General features: G+C 42.5%; 1 protein-coding gene across 1 annotated transcript in view; it reads right to left on the reverse strand.

Annotated features, from left to right (window-relative positions):
• arhgap23a (Rho GTPase activating protein 23a) overlaps positions 1-13520 on the reverse strand; it is a 201235-nt gene that overhangs the window by 160463 nt on the left and 27252 nt on the right. The window lies entirely within an intron of this gene.

The following is a 13520-nucleotide window of genomic DNA, read 5'->3' on the forward strand; positions in this document are numbered from 1 at the left end:
AAACTGAAAATTCTGTTTGTGAAGGGTGATTCAGCATTGGTGGATCACCGAACACACACATTCATCACTTTGCTCAGTTATGCAATACTGAGACATTCTCAGTGCAAAACTGCAGTTGAGATCCACAAATATGTCAGTTGCTATTCACATGTTCAACAAATGTACACGTTTAAATCAACAAAATTACCACAACTCTTTTTTTATTCAGGCCAATTTTTATAAGTTTCCTTTGAGATTTTTTGTATTTTTGATGGTGTATCGATCATCTCTTGACAATTTTTATACTTGTATTTGTGCATAATGTGTGCTTTTTATGTACAGTTGTACACTTTTTGTATCACATTAATAAATGAATTATGAATTACTTATTTCAGTGTAGCATTTTATCAGCATTCTTTATATTTTAGTTAGTTGTAAGTGTAACAGACACATTTGTCATCTATGTCTTACTGGTATACATCAGGAAAATATGTTAGTTGGACAAATGTACACATTTAAATCAAGAAAGTTTCAAGAAATCTTTTTTATTTGGGCCAATCTTTATAGCTTCCTTTGAGAGTTTTAATATTTTTGATGGTGTATCAATCATCTCTTGACAATTTTTATACTTGTATTTGAGCATAATGTGTGCTTTTTATGTACAGTTGTACATTTTTGTATCACATTAATAAATGAATTATGAATTACTTATTTCAGTGTAGCATTTTATCAGCATTCTTTATATTTTAGTTAGTTGTAAGTGTAACAGACACATTTGTCATCTATGTCTTACTGGTATACATCAGGAAAATATGTTAGTTGGACAAATGTACACATTTAAATCAAGAAAGTTTCAAGAAATCTTTTTTATTTGGGCCAATCTTTATAGCTTCCTTTGAGAGTTTTAATATTTTTGATGGTGTATCAATCATCTCTTGACAATTTTTATACTTGTATTTGTGCATAATGTGTGCTTTTTATGTACAGTTGTACACTTTTTGTATCACATTAATAAATGAATTATGAATTACTTATTTCAGTGTAGCATTTTATCAGCATTCTTTATATTTTAGTTAGTTGTAAGTGTAACAGACACATTTGTCATCTATGTCTTACTGGTATACATCAGGAAAATATGTTAGTTGGACAAATGTACACATTTAAATCAAGAAAGTTTCAAGAAATCTTTTTTATTTGGGCCAATCTTTATAGCTTCCTTTGAGAGTTTTAATATTTTTGATGGTGTATCAATCATCTCTTGACAATTTTTATACTTGTATTTGTGCATAATGTGTGCTTTTTATGTACAGTTGTACACTTTTTGTATCACATTAATAAATGAATTATGAATTACTTATTTCAGTGTAGCATTTTATCAGCATTCTTTATATTTTAGTTAGTTGTAAGTGTAACAGACACATTTGTCATCTATGTCTTACCGGTATACATCAGGAAAATATGTTAGTTGGACAAATGTACACATTTAAATCAAGAAAGTTTCAAGAAATCTTTTTTATTTGGGCCAATCTTTATAGCTTCCTTTGAGAGTTTTAATATTTTTGATGGTGTATCAATCATCTCTTGACAATTTTTATACTTGTATTTGAGCATAATGTGTGCTTTTTATGTACAGTTGTACATTTTTGTATCACATTAATAAATTAATTATGAATTACTTATTTCAGTGTAGCATTTTATCAGCATTCTTTATATTTTAGTTAGTTGTAAGTGTAACAGACACATTTGTCATCAAGAAAGTTTCCAGAAACCTTTTTAGGGTGTAGTATTTTATCAGCTTTCTTTATATTTTAGGTAGTTGTAACTGCAATGAGCATATTTTTCCTCTATCTCTTACTGGACTACATCAGGAAAATATATTAGTTGGACAAATGTATACATTTAAATCAAGAAAATTTACAGAAGTCTTTTTTCAGTGTTGTATTTTATCAGCATTCTTTACATTTTAGTTAGTATATTCTTTATTAGAGCCCGGCTGATATGATTTTTTTTGCTGCAGTTCGATCCATCTTTGTTTTCTTTGCAACAAGCTCTTGTCTCTTCTTTCTGGGCCCAAATAATACTTTAGAAGAAAATCATATTTGCCTTCCTTGCTCACATTGTTACAATTCTTTGAGATATTTGCAAAAAGTTGCTTGATTTTAAGAGATATTCGTGTTTGCATGAACACTGAACAGTGTTTGAACGACCAACTCACAGAATGGGAGAGGTAATGAAAGGAGCGGAGAGAACTAGGTTGAGGTGGTTTGGGAAGAATGGACAAGGAATGTGATGGTAATGGAAAGGACAAGGAAGAAAGAAAAAAGGACTGGATGTGGAGTAGGTGCAGGACCAGGCTGTTTGACACTTTGACCCCAGATGTGTGGGGGGAAAAACATGAAGAGAGAGAATAATTCCAGGCTTTGATGATGGAATCTTTAGAAGGGTTTTATTGGTGTTGTGGGCAGCTTCACACTCAGGAGTCAAAGAGTCAGGCCTGCAAAAGTTACAACTCCTCTCTGCCAGCCCACAGCGCCCTCTGCCTGTGGCACGGAGCTTTAAGGACAAGAAGAGTATTTTTTTTTTTTAACAAATAAAGCAGGACCTCTGTGCTGTCACTGATAGTCATTAACTGTTTATTAAAATTTGTGCTTTTTGTTAAGATTGTCTAGATATAAATAATCCTCACCTCCAAATGATTAAGTTCACTTACAATAAAATGTTTGTACTCACTTCAATAAGGTCCCCTTTACACATAGTGCAGATTTGGTCGAATTGCACATGAAGTGCGTATGAAGCAGGAATCGTATGCAATACGTGTAAAATCACAGCTGCCTCTAACGCCTTGTACACTTGTTGCTACAACTATCTGCGCACACTAGCGGGTGAAAGACAGAGTGTGCGCTGTGAGAGCCCATCAAACCCTCTCGCGGCAGGTGTCGGACAAATTCCAGGTGACATGCACGAACATCTAACACCGCTCGCTTGGCACTGTGTGGCCATTTGCACTGTCAGCACGAAAACAGTGAGCAGACAATCACTGTTGAGCTGGATGTGAAATTTGTCTAAGTGTCCCACAAGTGTGGCTTCGAGGAAACTGTGGTCGGAAAAAGAACCTCTTTTTTTGTATATCTCAACAACCAAGAAGGCTAGATAGATGATCTAAAGAATATATTGATCAACAAAGCATTTATGATTGACTGGCATGAATGACATCACAAAGTCACTCAGGAGTCATACATAGTCAAAAACACCATTACAGATACATGTATATTTACTAGCGTGTAAGGTATGGATCAGCCCTCTGATGCCTTTCATTTCCTCTGCTTTCTGAAGTTAAATTAATTACCTTGTTAAGACAAAAATCTGATATTGTTTATGAATCAACTGCAGTGAACCCGTCCTCTTCCATAATCAAACATGACGCACCAACTGACGAATGCCCCATTTCCTGCCATGATGCGCGCCCAGTTGTGATGTAAGGCTCACTTTGATTGTGCCGCCCATCAAGTTGAAGCCTTGCTCAGCATTTTTTCTGATGACGCACATGAACGTGTACATCATTAGTCACAACAAACCATAAAGCTATTTCAGCCTGTATCAGGCCTTGGCGGTACAAATATGTGATGCGGCCATCTATAGTCTCCTGTTCCTCTGACGGAATGGTGTTTGTGGTCAGTATAAAGCCTGTTTATCCCAATAGGAAGCTGATAAGTTATCGCTTTATCTCAAGAAAACGGCCTTTTGCTTTCTTTAGCTAATGAGATAATTAACACTAACTCTAGAAAAAAGAGAGGAAATGAAATATATACATCCATCACCCCTCAGGGCTTCCATACCGAACCTCTTCAATACAACACTATCACTTTTACAGCCAGTTTTCTTCAAATAAGTCAGATTTGACAAATTAACAGAACCCTAAAGGACAGTCAGTGGTGCTAAAATTGTGATCATCATATAAACTGTCCAAACAACATGAACTAAAGGGGTGACTTCTCCAGTCAGGAAGAAACCTCGAGTAGAACCAGACTCTATTTGTGCTTTATATTATATTTTTATTTAATTTAGATGTTCCAGCAGCTATTGGTCGACCATTTAAGATTAAGAGCACATAACTAATTAATTAATTAATTGTTATCTTACACTGTAAAACCTGAAGAATGAGATCAACTCAAATGGCTTGAGGAAATTGCCTTCGATAATTTAAATTTAGTTAACAAGCAATTCAAGCATAAAAATTATTTTAATTCAGTAAAACTAAGTTGATTGACTCATATAATCTAATAGTAAAATATTTTAAGTGTTTTGCATTCCTTCACAATATTCAAACAATATATGAATATTACGTAAAACATTTAACACCAAATGTAGCTAATTTATGTAACATTAATTTAAATAATATGGTTAAACATGGTTAGGTTTGTGACCTGTATTTTTTTTTATCTATTTTTAATTTATCTCAGAAACCTGTGGGTAGTGTATTTTAATGATTTACCCAAAAGCTGTAGTTGTCTTACTTGTTTATTTTAGCCTTTATTTTAATAAATTGAATATTATATTGAATATTTACGGCGAAAATGCTCTGTATGTTGATCCAATTTTCAAATACATAGATCAACATTGGATCAACACCATTTTAGGAAAGGGACTGGTACAGTCCTTACAAAAAATTGCAACGGGGGAATTGCATTAGGCTTCATTTTGAAATGATCAAGTAACAAATCAAGACCTCAGGCAGAAAGTTCACACTTGTTCACAGCTAACGATCACAAACATACCTCCAAAGCTGTGCCACACTGGCTTGCAGACAACAATGTGAAAGTGTTACGATGGGTATCCCAAAGCCCTGACCTGAACCCAACAGGAAAAATTGCTCAGACTCTGAGCAAACAGGCGCACATTCTTGACAGATTTAGAAATGAATGAAAATTCCAACAAAATGTTGTAAGATGCTTGTGAACTACTTTAATCCAAATTAAGCAGTTAAACGGCAATACGACCAAATACGAAAGTTCATGGAAACTTCTGATCCACTGAACAACTGATATAGTAAATAAACATTGCAGCTTATTCGTTGTGTAGAATACTGTAAAACCTCCAACAGTCTACACTCCCACCGTCTTCTGTTGGGTTAAATGAAATCTATGAAGTCAGACAAAATGGAGTTTGGAAGTTTTTAGTGAATGCGTATGTAAACGTTTGACCTCAACTAGTCCCCAGGGGGTAGCATCAGCACAGATGGTCCCCTTGAGGATGGGAAGGGTAATAAAATGGTGGGTGGAGTTCATTTGGAACAGAGGGATAAATCAGTCTGTGCCTGGACATTTAATTTTCTGCAGTGAGAATAATCCTGTGCCAGTGCTCCCTCCAGTCATGGACTCTGTCCACATCTTCCAGGTTATGCAGCTACACACTGGCACACTGTCAGGTGAGGAAACTCGCCCTCCTGTTATTGATGGCTGAGCCTAAGAAATGAAGACAAGTGTGTTCAGCATCTAATATCTCACACTGGGTGGTGACCCCAGTCTCCTCTTGCTCCTCCTCCTCTCTCTGGGTCAGTCCTCACTGACACACAGCCTCGGGCATTGGGAATGTCCCTGTGATTGACTGAAGATGATGATGATGAGAAGCGGCACACCCTGAGCTTCTTTCCTCAAAAGGTGGCAGAGTCTGCAAGAGGTCTCACCCATCATAACATGCAGCCTGGCACCCAAAAACCACCATCATCAGCCCATTTACTCACTCGACCACGCCACAAGTCCCGCATCTTTCCTCCGGCTCAGGAAGTGGTGCATCCCAGGTGGATGCTCGAGCATTCCCTCTGTCGGCAGAGGATCTAATGGCAATGAGGAAGGAAGGGGGAAGTGGGGAGTGGGATGGTCCCCTATTATCCTAAGTATCATTACAGGCACCTAGTAGCATAGAATTCTAGATCTCTCAAAGTGGACGGTTGCTGCTCCTGGGAAACATCTCCGTCAAACCTTTAAGGCGTTATAACTGCATTTACGGACACAGCCCAGATGATCTTCCTCACCGCAGAGAGCTAGTTAGACACAAGACCTGTGAAATGTGTCCAACGAGAGCTGCAGGCAGATAGAGTCCAGAGCTGGAGAAATGTGGTAAATGAGCTGATAGGAATACCTGCTTTAAAGATACAATATGTAGGATTTAAGGGCGTTTATTAGCATAAATGGAATATAGAATTCATAACCATATGTGCATTCATGTGTATATAACACCACAAATGGTGGAATATATGCCCCATGACACTGATTATTTGCCCCATTATATAGAAAAATTTGTCCAATGTTTGATTCGCATAATTTTTCCTTAATTTTGATTCCATTTTTCATTTATTTACATACATTTCACTCCATTGATCAACTCCACTACCTTTTTGTAAAAATGCATCTATGATATACAGTATGAGGAAGCTACGTATCTTTAGCACATGGATTTTGCCTTGATTTTTATCTATTTGGGTGTCATATAAAACAAATAATGAATGTTTATGAGCGCAAAGGTAAAAACATTTACATTCATTGAAAGATGGAATGTTCCATTCAACTCATGGAAATATTATGACCACTGCACTCACAAACATTAAGTATTTGTATAATATTACCTGCAACGAAGCAAAACCGTGACTGGTGAAAGGATAGTACTAAATCCTACACACTGTAGCTTTAATGCACCGGTTAAGTTCAACCGATTACTGTTAATAGTGCAGCAGATAACTGAAACAATCGTGCAAATGGTGATACAAGCACTAAAGTTGGTACAAATACTCTTTAGACATTACTCTTTTGAACAAACCGACTGGCCACTTGAATTTTCAATAAGCGGCCAGGTAGGGGTCAATTGAAGAATTACACAGGGGTCAAAATTAAAAATGCTCAAATCATTTTGAAAGCTACACCACATTATTTGTCTGATTGTAAAGATTCCAAAAAGGTATAGTTTGGACTATATGACTGAATAATCAGGAGTTATGGTGTAAAAACAGCAAAAATGGTGACAAAGGTCAGTTTCAGTTTGTTCAGGGGTCAAAAGTTAAAGTTGCTCCAATTTGATGCAAATTATTGGTTGAGCTAATAGGATTAATAAATGGAATAGTTTTGATTGTGTTGAATGTTTGGTCTCCAAAGTAAAGGTCAAACAAGGTCAACGTCCATTGGATTGTTTGACATGTGAGATATGTTACCCCGTAACATGATAACTAAGCATGATACATGGTCCAAACTATTCCTTTTTAAAACCCTGTTAACTCAACTAATAATTTGCATCATGTTTTACCAAAACTGGAGCAACTTTAAGTTTTGACCCCTGTACAAACTGAAAGTGACCTTTGTCACCATTTTTGCTGTTTTTACACCATAACTCCTGATCATTCAGTCATATAGTCCAAACTATACCTTTTTGGAATCTTTACAATCAGACAAATAATGTGGTGTAGCTTTCAAAATGATTTGAGCATTTTTAATTTTGACCCTTGTGTAATTTTTCAATTGACCCCTACCTGGCTGCCTATGGAAAATTCAAGTGGCCAGTTGATTTGTTCAAAAGAGTAATATCTAAAGAGTATTTGTGCCAATTTTGGTGCTTGTATCACCATTTGCATGATTTTGCTCTAAATATTCTCTTAGCTGCTGCACTATAAATGAATGTACTCATATGTGAGTGACTGCTACGGTCAGATAAGATGCCTGTTGACATTCTTTTGAATGCCAATATGGGATTTTTTGGGGGAGGGGGGGGATTCAAGCGGGAGTCATAAAATTCCCCACTTAGCATGACAGGAGGAGTACTGTTTGTCTGGCCGGACAACTGGCACAAAGAGGAGAAAACAGCTGATCTGTCAGCGCAGACAAGCAGGGAGACACTGTGTTCCAACACGATGTAGCATCGCGTTTTCCTGCATCAGACTTTTGAGATATCACCGTGGAACACTTCCACGCAGATAACGGGTTTTTTGGCTTTGACTCATAAGAATTTTTAAAGGCTGTTCCCAAAACCAGAAGCTGGTGTCTCCTGGGAGTCTGGATACTCAAACCCAGATGATTTTGCTTTCAACATGGAACATATGAAACTTGAAACATTACACAGGCGGCTCTAGAGTGGTGCTTGATAGGGCTGTTACCCCCCCCCCCCCAAACACCACCACCACCATGAATTTAAGAAGCTCCACCAGAAAAATGAGAAGGTAAATGTGAAGGATTCACAAATGCATTATTATTATTATTATTAATAATAATAATAGATGTAATAGCAGCACAATAGGACTATAGAATATCTGCATCAGCCACGCTTTCTTGGACCTGATAACATGAAAAATAATATCTTGAAAACCCTGAACAAGAACGTAAACAAAGACAAGCCTTAAAGTTTCTGCACAGTAAAAGGCTAATTCTGTCAAATCAATAGATCCATCTAACGCTCATCTCTGTGCTTGATCCTTTCTGTCATTATTTCTCCACTTATTTTCCTTCCTCGACCTCTCACACTACATTTTTACTGCAATCCTGTTCTCTCTTGCAGCTGCCTCCATCATTCCATTGCAGGTTGCAGTAAATCAGACGTAAGCCAGCAACAGACCTGTGGACACGACAGTGTGCTGCACGGAACGTTAGTGTGGCTAATTCCTGAACAGAACAACACACCCACCCACACACACACACACACACACACAGTCAGTTACACATGCATCAACAGGCAGGAGTCTGTTTTATATTGTGTGGTTTAAAACAAGTAAGACATTCTTTATATAAAATAATTTAAATATTAATGACAGGCTGACATATGGCACTAATTCCATCCATCCATATTCTGATCCCATTATTCCCAATAAGGGTCAGTGAGATTGAGCCTAGTTATACAGCCATTAGGCGAGAGGCGGGGAATATTGCACGGCCAACACATGCAGACAAACTCAAAAACACTTTCACTCACACCTATGGTCAACTTGAAGTACTTATAAATGACAGTATTCATTTGATTCTATTTGATTCGTGAGATAGATAGATGGATTGAGCAGCGCCGGCGTCTGATGTTTCACGGATGCTGTAACAGACAGTCGTGGCGACGAAGGAGCTGAGCGAGAATGTGAGACTCAGTTTGCCAGTTGATTTACACTCCTGTCCTCACCCATGGTCATAAACATTGGGTAATGACTGAAAGAACGAGGTCGCGGCGGAATGAGATTCCTTCTTTGAGTATCTGGGATGACACTTCCTGACAGGGTGGGAAGCTCGACTATCTGGGAGAGACTTGGAGTAGAGCCGCTGCTTCTTGAAATCAAAAGGATCCAGCTGAGATGGTTTGGGCATTTGCTGAGGTCGCCCCCTTGTGGTCTCCCTAGAGAGGTCTTCCAGACACATCCAACTGGAAGGAGGCCCAGGTGAAGACTCAGGACACACTGGGGGGATTATATTTATCAACTGGCTTGGGAACGTCTCAGGCTCACCCAGCAAGAGTTACAGTAGTTGACCAAGGACAGGGAAGCATGGGACGAGCTGCTTGGTCTGCTTGGTCTGCTGCAAGCTCACCCTGGATAAGTGGTAGGAGATGAATGAATGATATTTTTATTTTTCAAATTTCGTGGGGTACTTTTTTTTATTGTGTATATAATATTTGTGTTGACACTTGTTCTCTGTTGTTATGAGCTTATTTCCTTTTGTATTTTAATAAATATTAATGTTGTACAGGACTTCCAGTTGTCTGAGTTAAAGTCATATGCAATGAAATTTATTATTTTCATGATTAAAAGAAGCAAATTCTCACATTTGAACTGGCGAACCAGATAACGTGTGGTGAAACTTTTGTTGTTGTTTTCTTCAAAAGTGACTTAAAATAGCTGAGGGTTATTTTTCTGTTTTTTATTTTTCTTGTTTTCTATTTTTCTTAATACTGACACGCTTTTATATTAAAATCTGTTGTGTGGGCCGCTGAAGAGGAGGTACTACTGGCCCACCACCACTAGAGGGCGCCCTGCCTGGAGTGCGGGCTCCAGGCACCAGAGGGCGCTGCCGCCTCACAGGAGCAGCCAGGACGACAGCTGTCATCCATCACTAGAGACAGCTGATCCCAATCAAGACGGAGGTATATCAGCAGGACGGCATCTCCACCTCATTTGCCGAGATATCGCCATACCTAAGAGGTAACGTACTCAGCCGATTGTATTCTTGACGATAATACCTTGTTGCTTGTGTGTTGGATAGCAGATAGTGAGTAGTACAGCGGGAGATTGTATTGGACTTCTTGGATAAGTACTCACACTCCTGCACTCACCAGTATTTTCCTGACGAGAGGTGGAGGTGGACTCTCCACCCTCCGTTTTGCTGGGTGCAGCCGCATCCACACCTGACTGTTTCTGTTTCCTGCCAGCAGTACCGGATCCGGCGAGCGGAGGCAGTGGCCACCTGGGAATTCGGGACTTGGCGGCTCCAGTATCCCCGGGGTCCGGTGGCGGCGGAGATCGGGTTGGTTCCGGTTCGACTTGGACAGACGTCTCCTATCGTCGAGCCTGCCCACACGACACCTTTGAATTAGACTTAATCTCTCTATTGTTATCAGTTGTATTTGTTGTGCCCTTTTTTTCACAACAGTAAAAACAGTATATTTGATTCCTCCATTGTCCGTTCATTGTCGCCCCCTGTTGTGGGTCCGTGTTCCTACACTTTCACAACAGGATATCTCGGCAACGTCATGGATCCCGAGGGGCGTCAACCGGCTGTTGAACGGCCAATGGAAGAACAGGACGCGCAGGTGTCCGCGGGAGGGGTAATCGGTGAGTTGCAGCGGATCCTCACCGCTTTCACGACTCGGTTAGATTTGATGACCGAGCAGAACGTCCTCCTGAACCGCTGCGGCTCTCCCTCCCACAGACCCTGTGCGTAGCGTTGACGTTCCACTGGTTGTTCAACGACCTCTCCCACCTTCCCCGGAAGCATACATAAGCCCCCCAGAGCCGTACGGAGGCTGTGTGGAGACGTGCGCGGATTTTCTGATGCAGTGTTCGCTCGTCTTCGCACAGCGTCCCGTTATGTACGCGAGCGATGCTAGTAAAGTAGCTTATGTTATAAACCTGCTTCGCGGTGAGGCACGCGCTTGGGCTACAGCGCTCTGGGAGCAGACTTCACGGCTCCTTCTGACATACGATGGGTTTGTAAGGGAGCTCAGAACCGTGTTCGATCACCCTAATAGAGGCGAGACCGCTTCAACCGTGCTACTGTCAATGAGACGGGCGCCGGAGCGCAGCTGCCTATGCAGTCGACTTCCGCATTGCGGCTGCGAGATCCGGCTGGAATAGCACTGCCCTCCGCGCCGCCTTTGTAAACGGACTGTCTTTGGTTCTTAAGGAGCACCTGGTGGCTAAGGACGAACCGCGGGACTTAGATGGGCTCATCGATCTCGTCATACGATTAGACAACCGGTTAGAAGAACGTCGGCGGGAACGAGACGAAGGGCGTAGCCGGGTACGCGCCGTCACTCTCCCTTCCGGTTCCGACCGCGCTCCGCCTTCCCCACGCTCCACGGCCCCTGCGCTCCGTGGGGCCACAGCTCCCCCTACTGACGAAGCTATGGACACGAGTAGGGCAACATTTAGGGCACCAGATGCACAGCGGAGACGGGCCCATGGAGCTTGTTTTGTTTGTGGTGCAATAGAGCACCATATGAGAGACTGCCCCAAGCGGTTAAACTCCAACGCCCGCCCCTAGAAACTGGGCTAGGGGTGGGCCGAGACATTCACGTGGGACACACCCACATCGCCACACGACTCCCAGTTACGATCCTTTATGAGGACTCAACCCTGAAGGCCCCAGCACTGGTGGACACGGGCTCTGAGGGGAATCTGTTGGATAGCAGATGGGCCAGGGAGATAGGGCTCCCTCTGGTGGCGCTTACCTCGCCTGTACAGGTTCGGGCACTAGATGGCTCCCTACTCCCTCCGATCACGCATAAGACACCACCTGTAACGCTGGTGGTGTCAGGAAACCACCGGGAGGTGATCGAGTTTTTTGTGACTCAGGCCACTTCCCGTGTGGTTTTAGGTTTTCCCTGGATGTTGAAGCACAATCCCCGGATTGATTGGCCGTCCGGGGTAGTGGTTCAGTGGAGCGAGACCTGCCATCGGGTGTGTCTAGGTTCCTCGGTTCCTCCCGGCTCCCAAGCTAAGGAGGAGGTCAGAGTCCCGCCCAATCTGGGGACGGTGCCGGTGGAGTACCACGACCTTGTCGACGTGTTCAGCAAGGATCTGGCTCTCACGCTTCCCCCCCACCGTCCGTACGATTGTGCCATTGATTTGGTTCCGGGCAGTGAGTTCCCGTCCAGTAGGCTGTACAACCTCTCACGGCCTGAGCGTGAATCAATGGAGACCTACATCCGGGACTCGTTAGCTGCCGGGTTGATCCGGAATTCCACCTCCCCGATGGGCGCAGGTTTCTTTTTTGTGGGTAAAAAAGACGGCGGACTTCGTCCATGCATTGATTATAGGGGGCTGAACGAAATCACGGTTCGCAACCGATACCCGTTGCCCCTGTTGGATTCGGTGTTCACACCCCTGCATGGAGCCAAAATTTTTACCAAGCTTGATCTTAGAAATGAGTATTATCTGGTTCAGATCCGGAAGGGAGACGAGTGGAAAACGGCATTTAACACCCCCTTAGGTCACTTTGAGTACCTGGTCATGCCGTTCGGCCTCACAAACGCCCCCGCGACGTTCCAAGCCTTGGTTAACGACGTCTTGCGGGACTTCCTGCACCGGTTCGTCTTCGTATATCTAGACGATATACTCATCTTTTCTCCGGATCCTGAGACTCATGTCAGGCATGTACGTCAGGTCCTGCAGCGGTTGTTGGAGAACCGGCTGTTTGTGAAGGGCGAGAAGTGTGAGTTCCACCGCACTTCTTTGTCCTTCCTGGGGTTCATCATCTCCTCCAACTCCGTCGCTCCTGATCCGGCCAAGGTTGCGGCGGTGAGAGACTGGCCCCAACCCACAAGCCGTAGGAAATTGCAACAGTTCCTAGGCTTTGCTAATTTCTACAGGCGGTTCATTAAGGGCTACAGTCAGGTAGTTAGCCCCCTGACAGCCCTGACCTCACCAAAAGTCCCCTTCACCTGGTCGGATCGGTGCGATGTCGCATTCAAGGAGTTGAAACGGCGCTTCTCGTCTGCACCTGTTCTGGTGCAGCCCGATCCTAATCGCCAGTTAGTGGCTGAAGTGGACGCCTCGGACTCAGGGATAGGAGCCGTGCTATCCCAGAGCGGGAAGACCGATAAGGTCCTTCACCCGTGTGCCTATTTTTCCCGCAGGTTGACCCCAGCCGAACGGAACTATGACATCGGCAATCGAGAGCTCCTTGCGGTGAAAGAGGCTCTTGAGGAGTGGAGACATCTGTTGGAGGGAACGTCCGTGCCATTCACGGTCTTCACTGACCACCGGAACCTGGAGTATATCAGGACCGCCAAGCGGCTGAACCCCAGGCAAGCCCGCTGGTCACTGTTCTTCGGCCGTTTTGACTTCCGGATCACCTACCGTCCCGGGA

This window comes from Thalassophryne amazonica, chromosome 16, assembly GCF_902500255.1.
Source record: "Thalassophryne amazonica chromosome 16, fThaAma1.1, whole genome shotgun sequence".
Lineage (NCBI taxonomy): Eukaryota > Metazoa > Chordata > Actinopteri > Batrachoidiformes > Batrachoididae > Thalassophryne > Thalassophryne amazonica.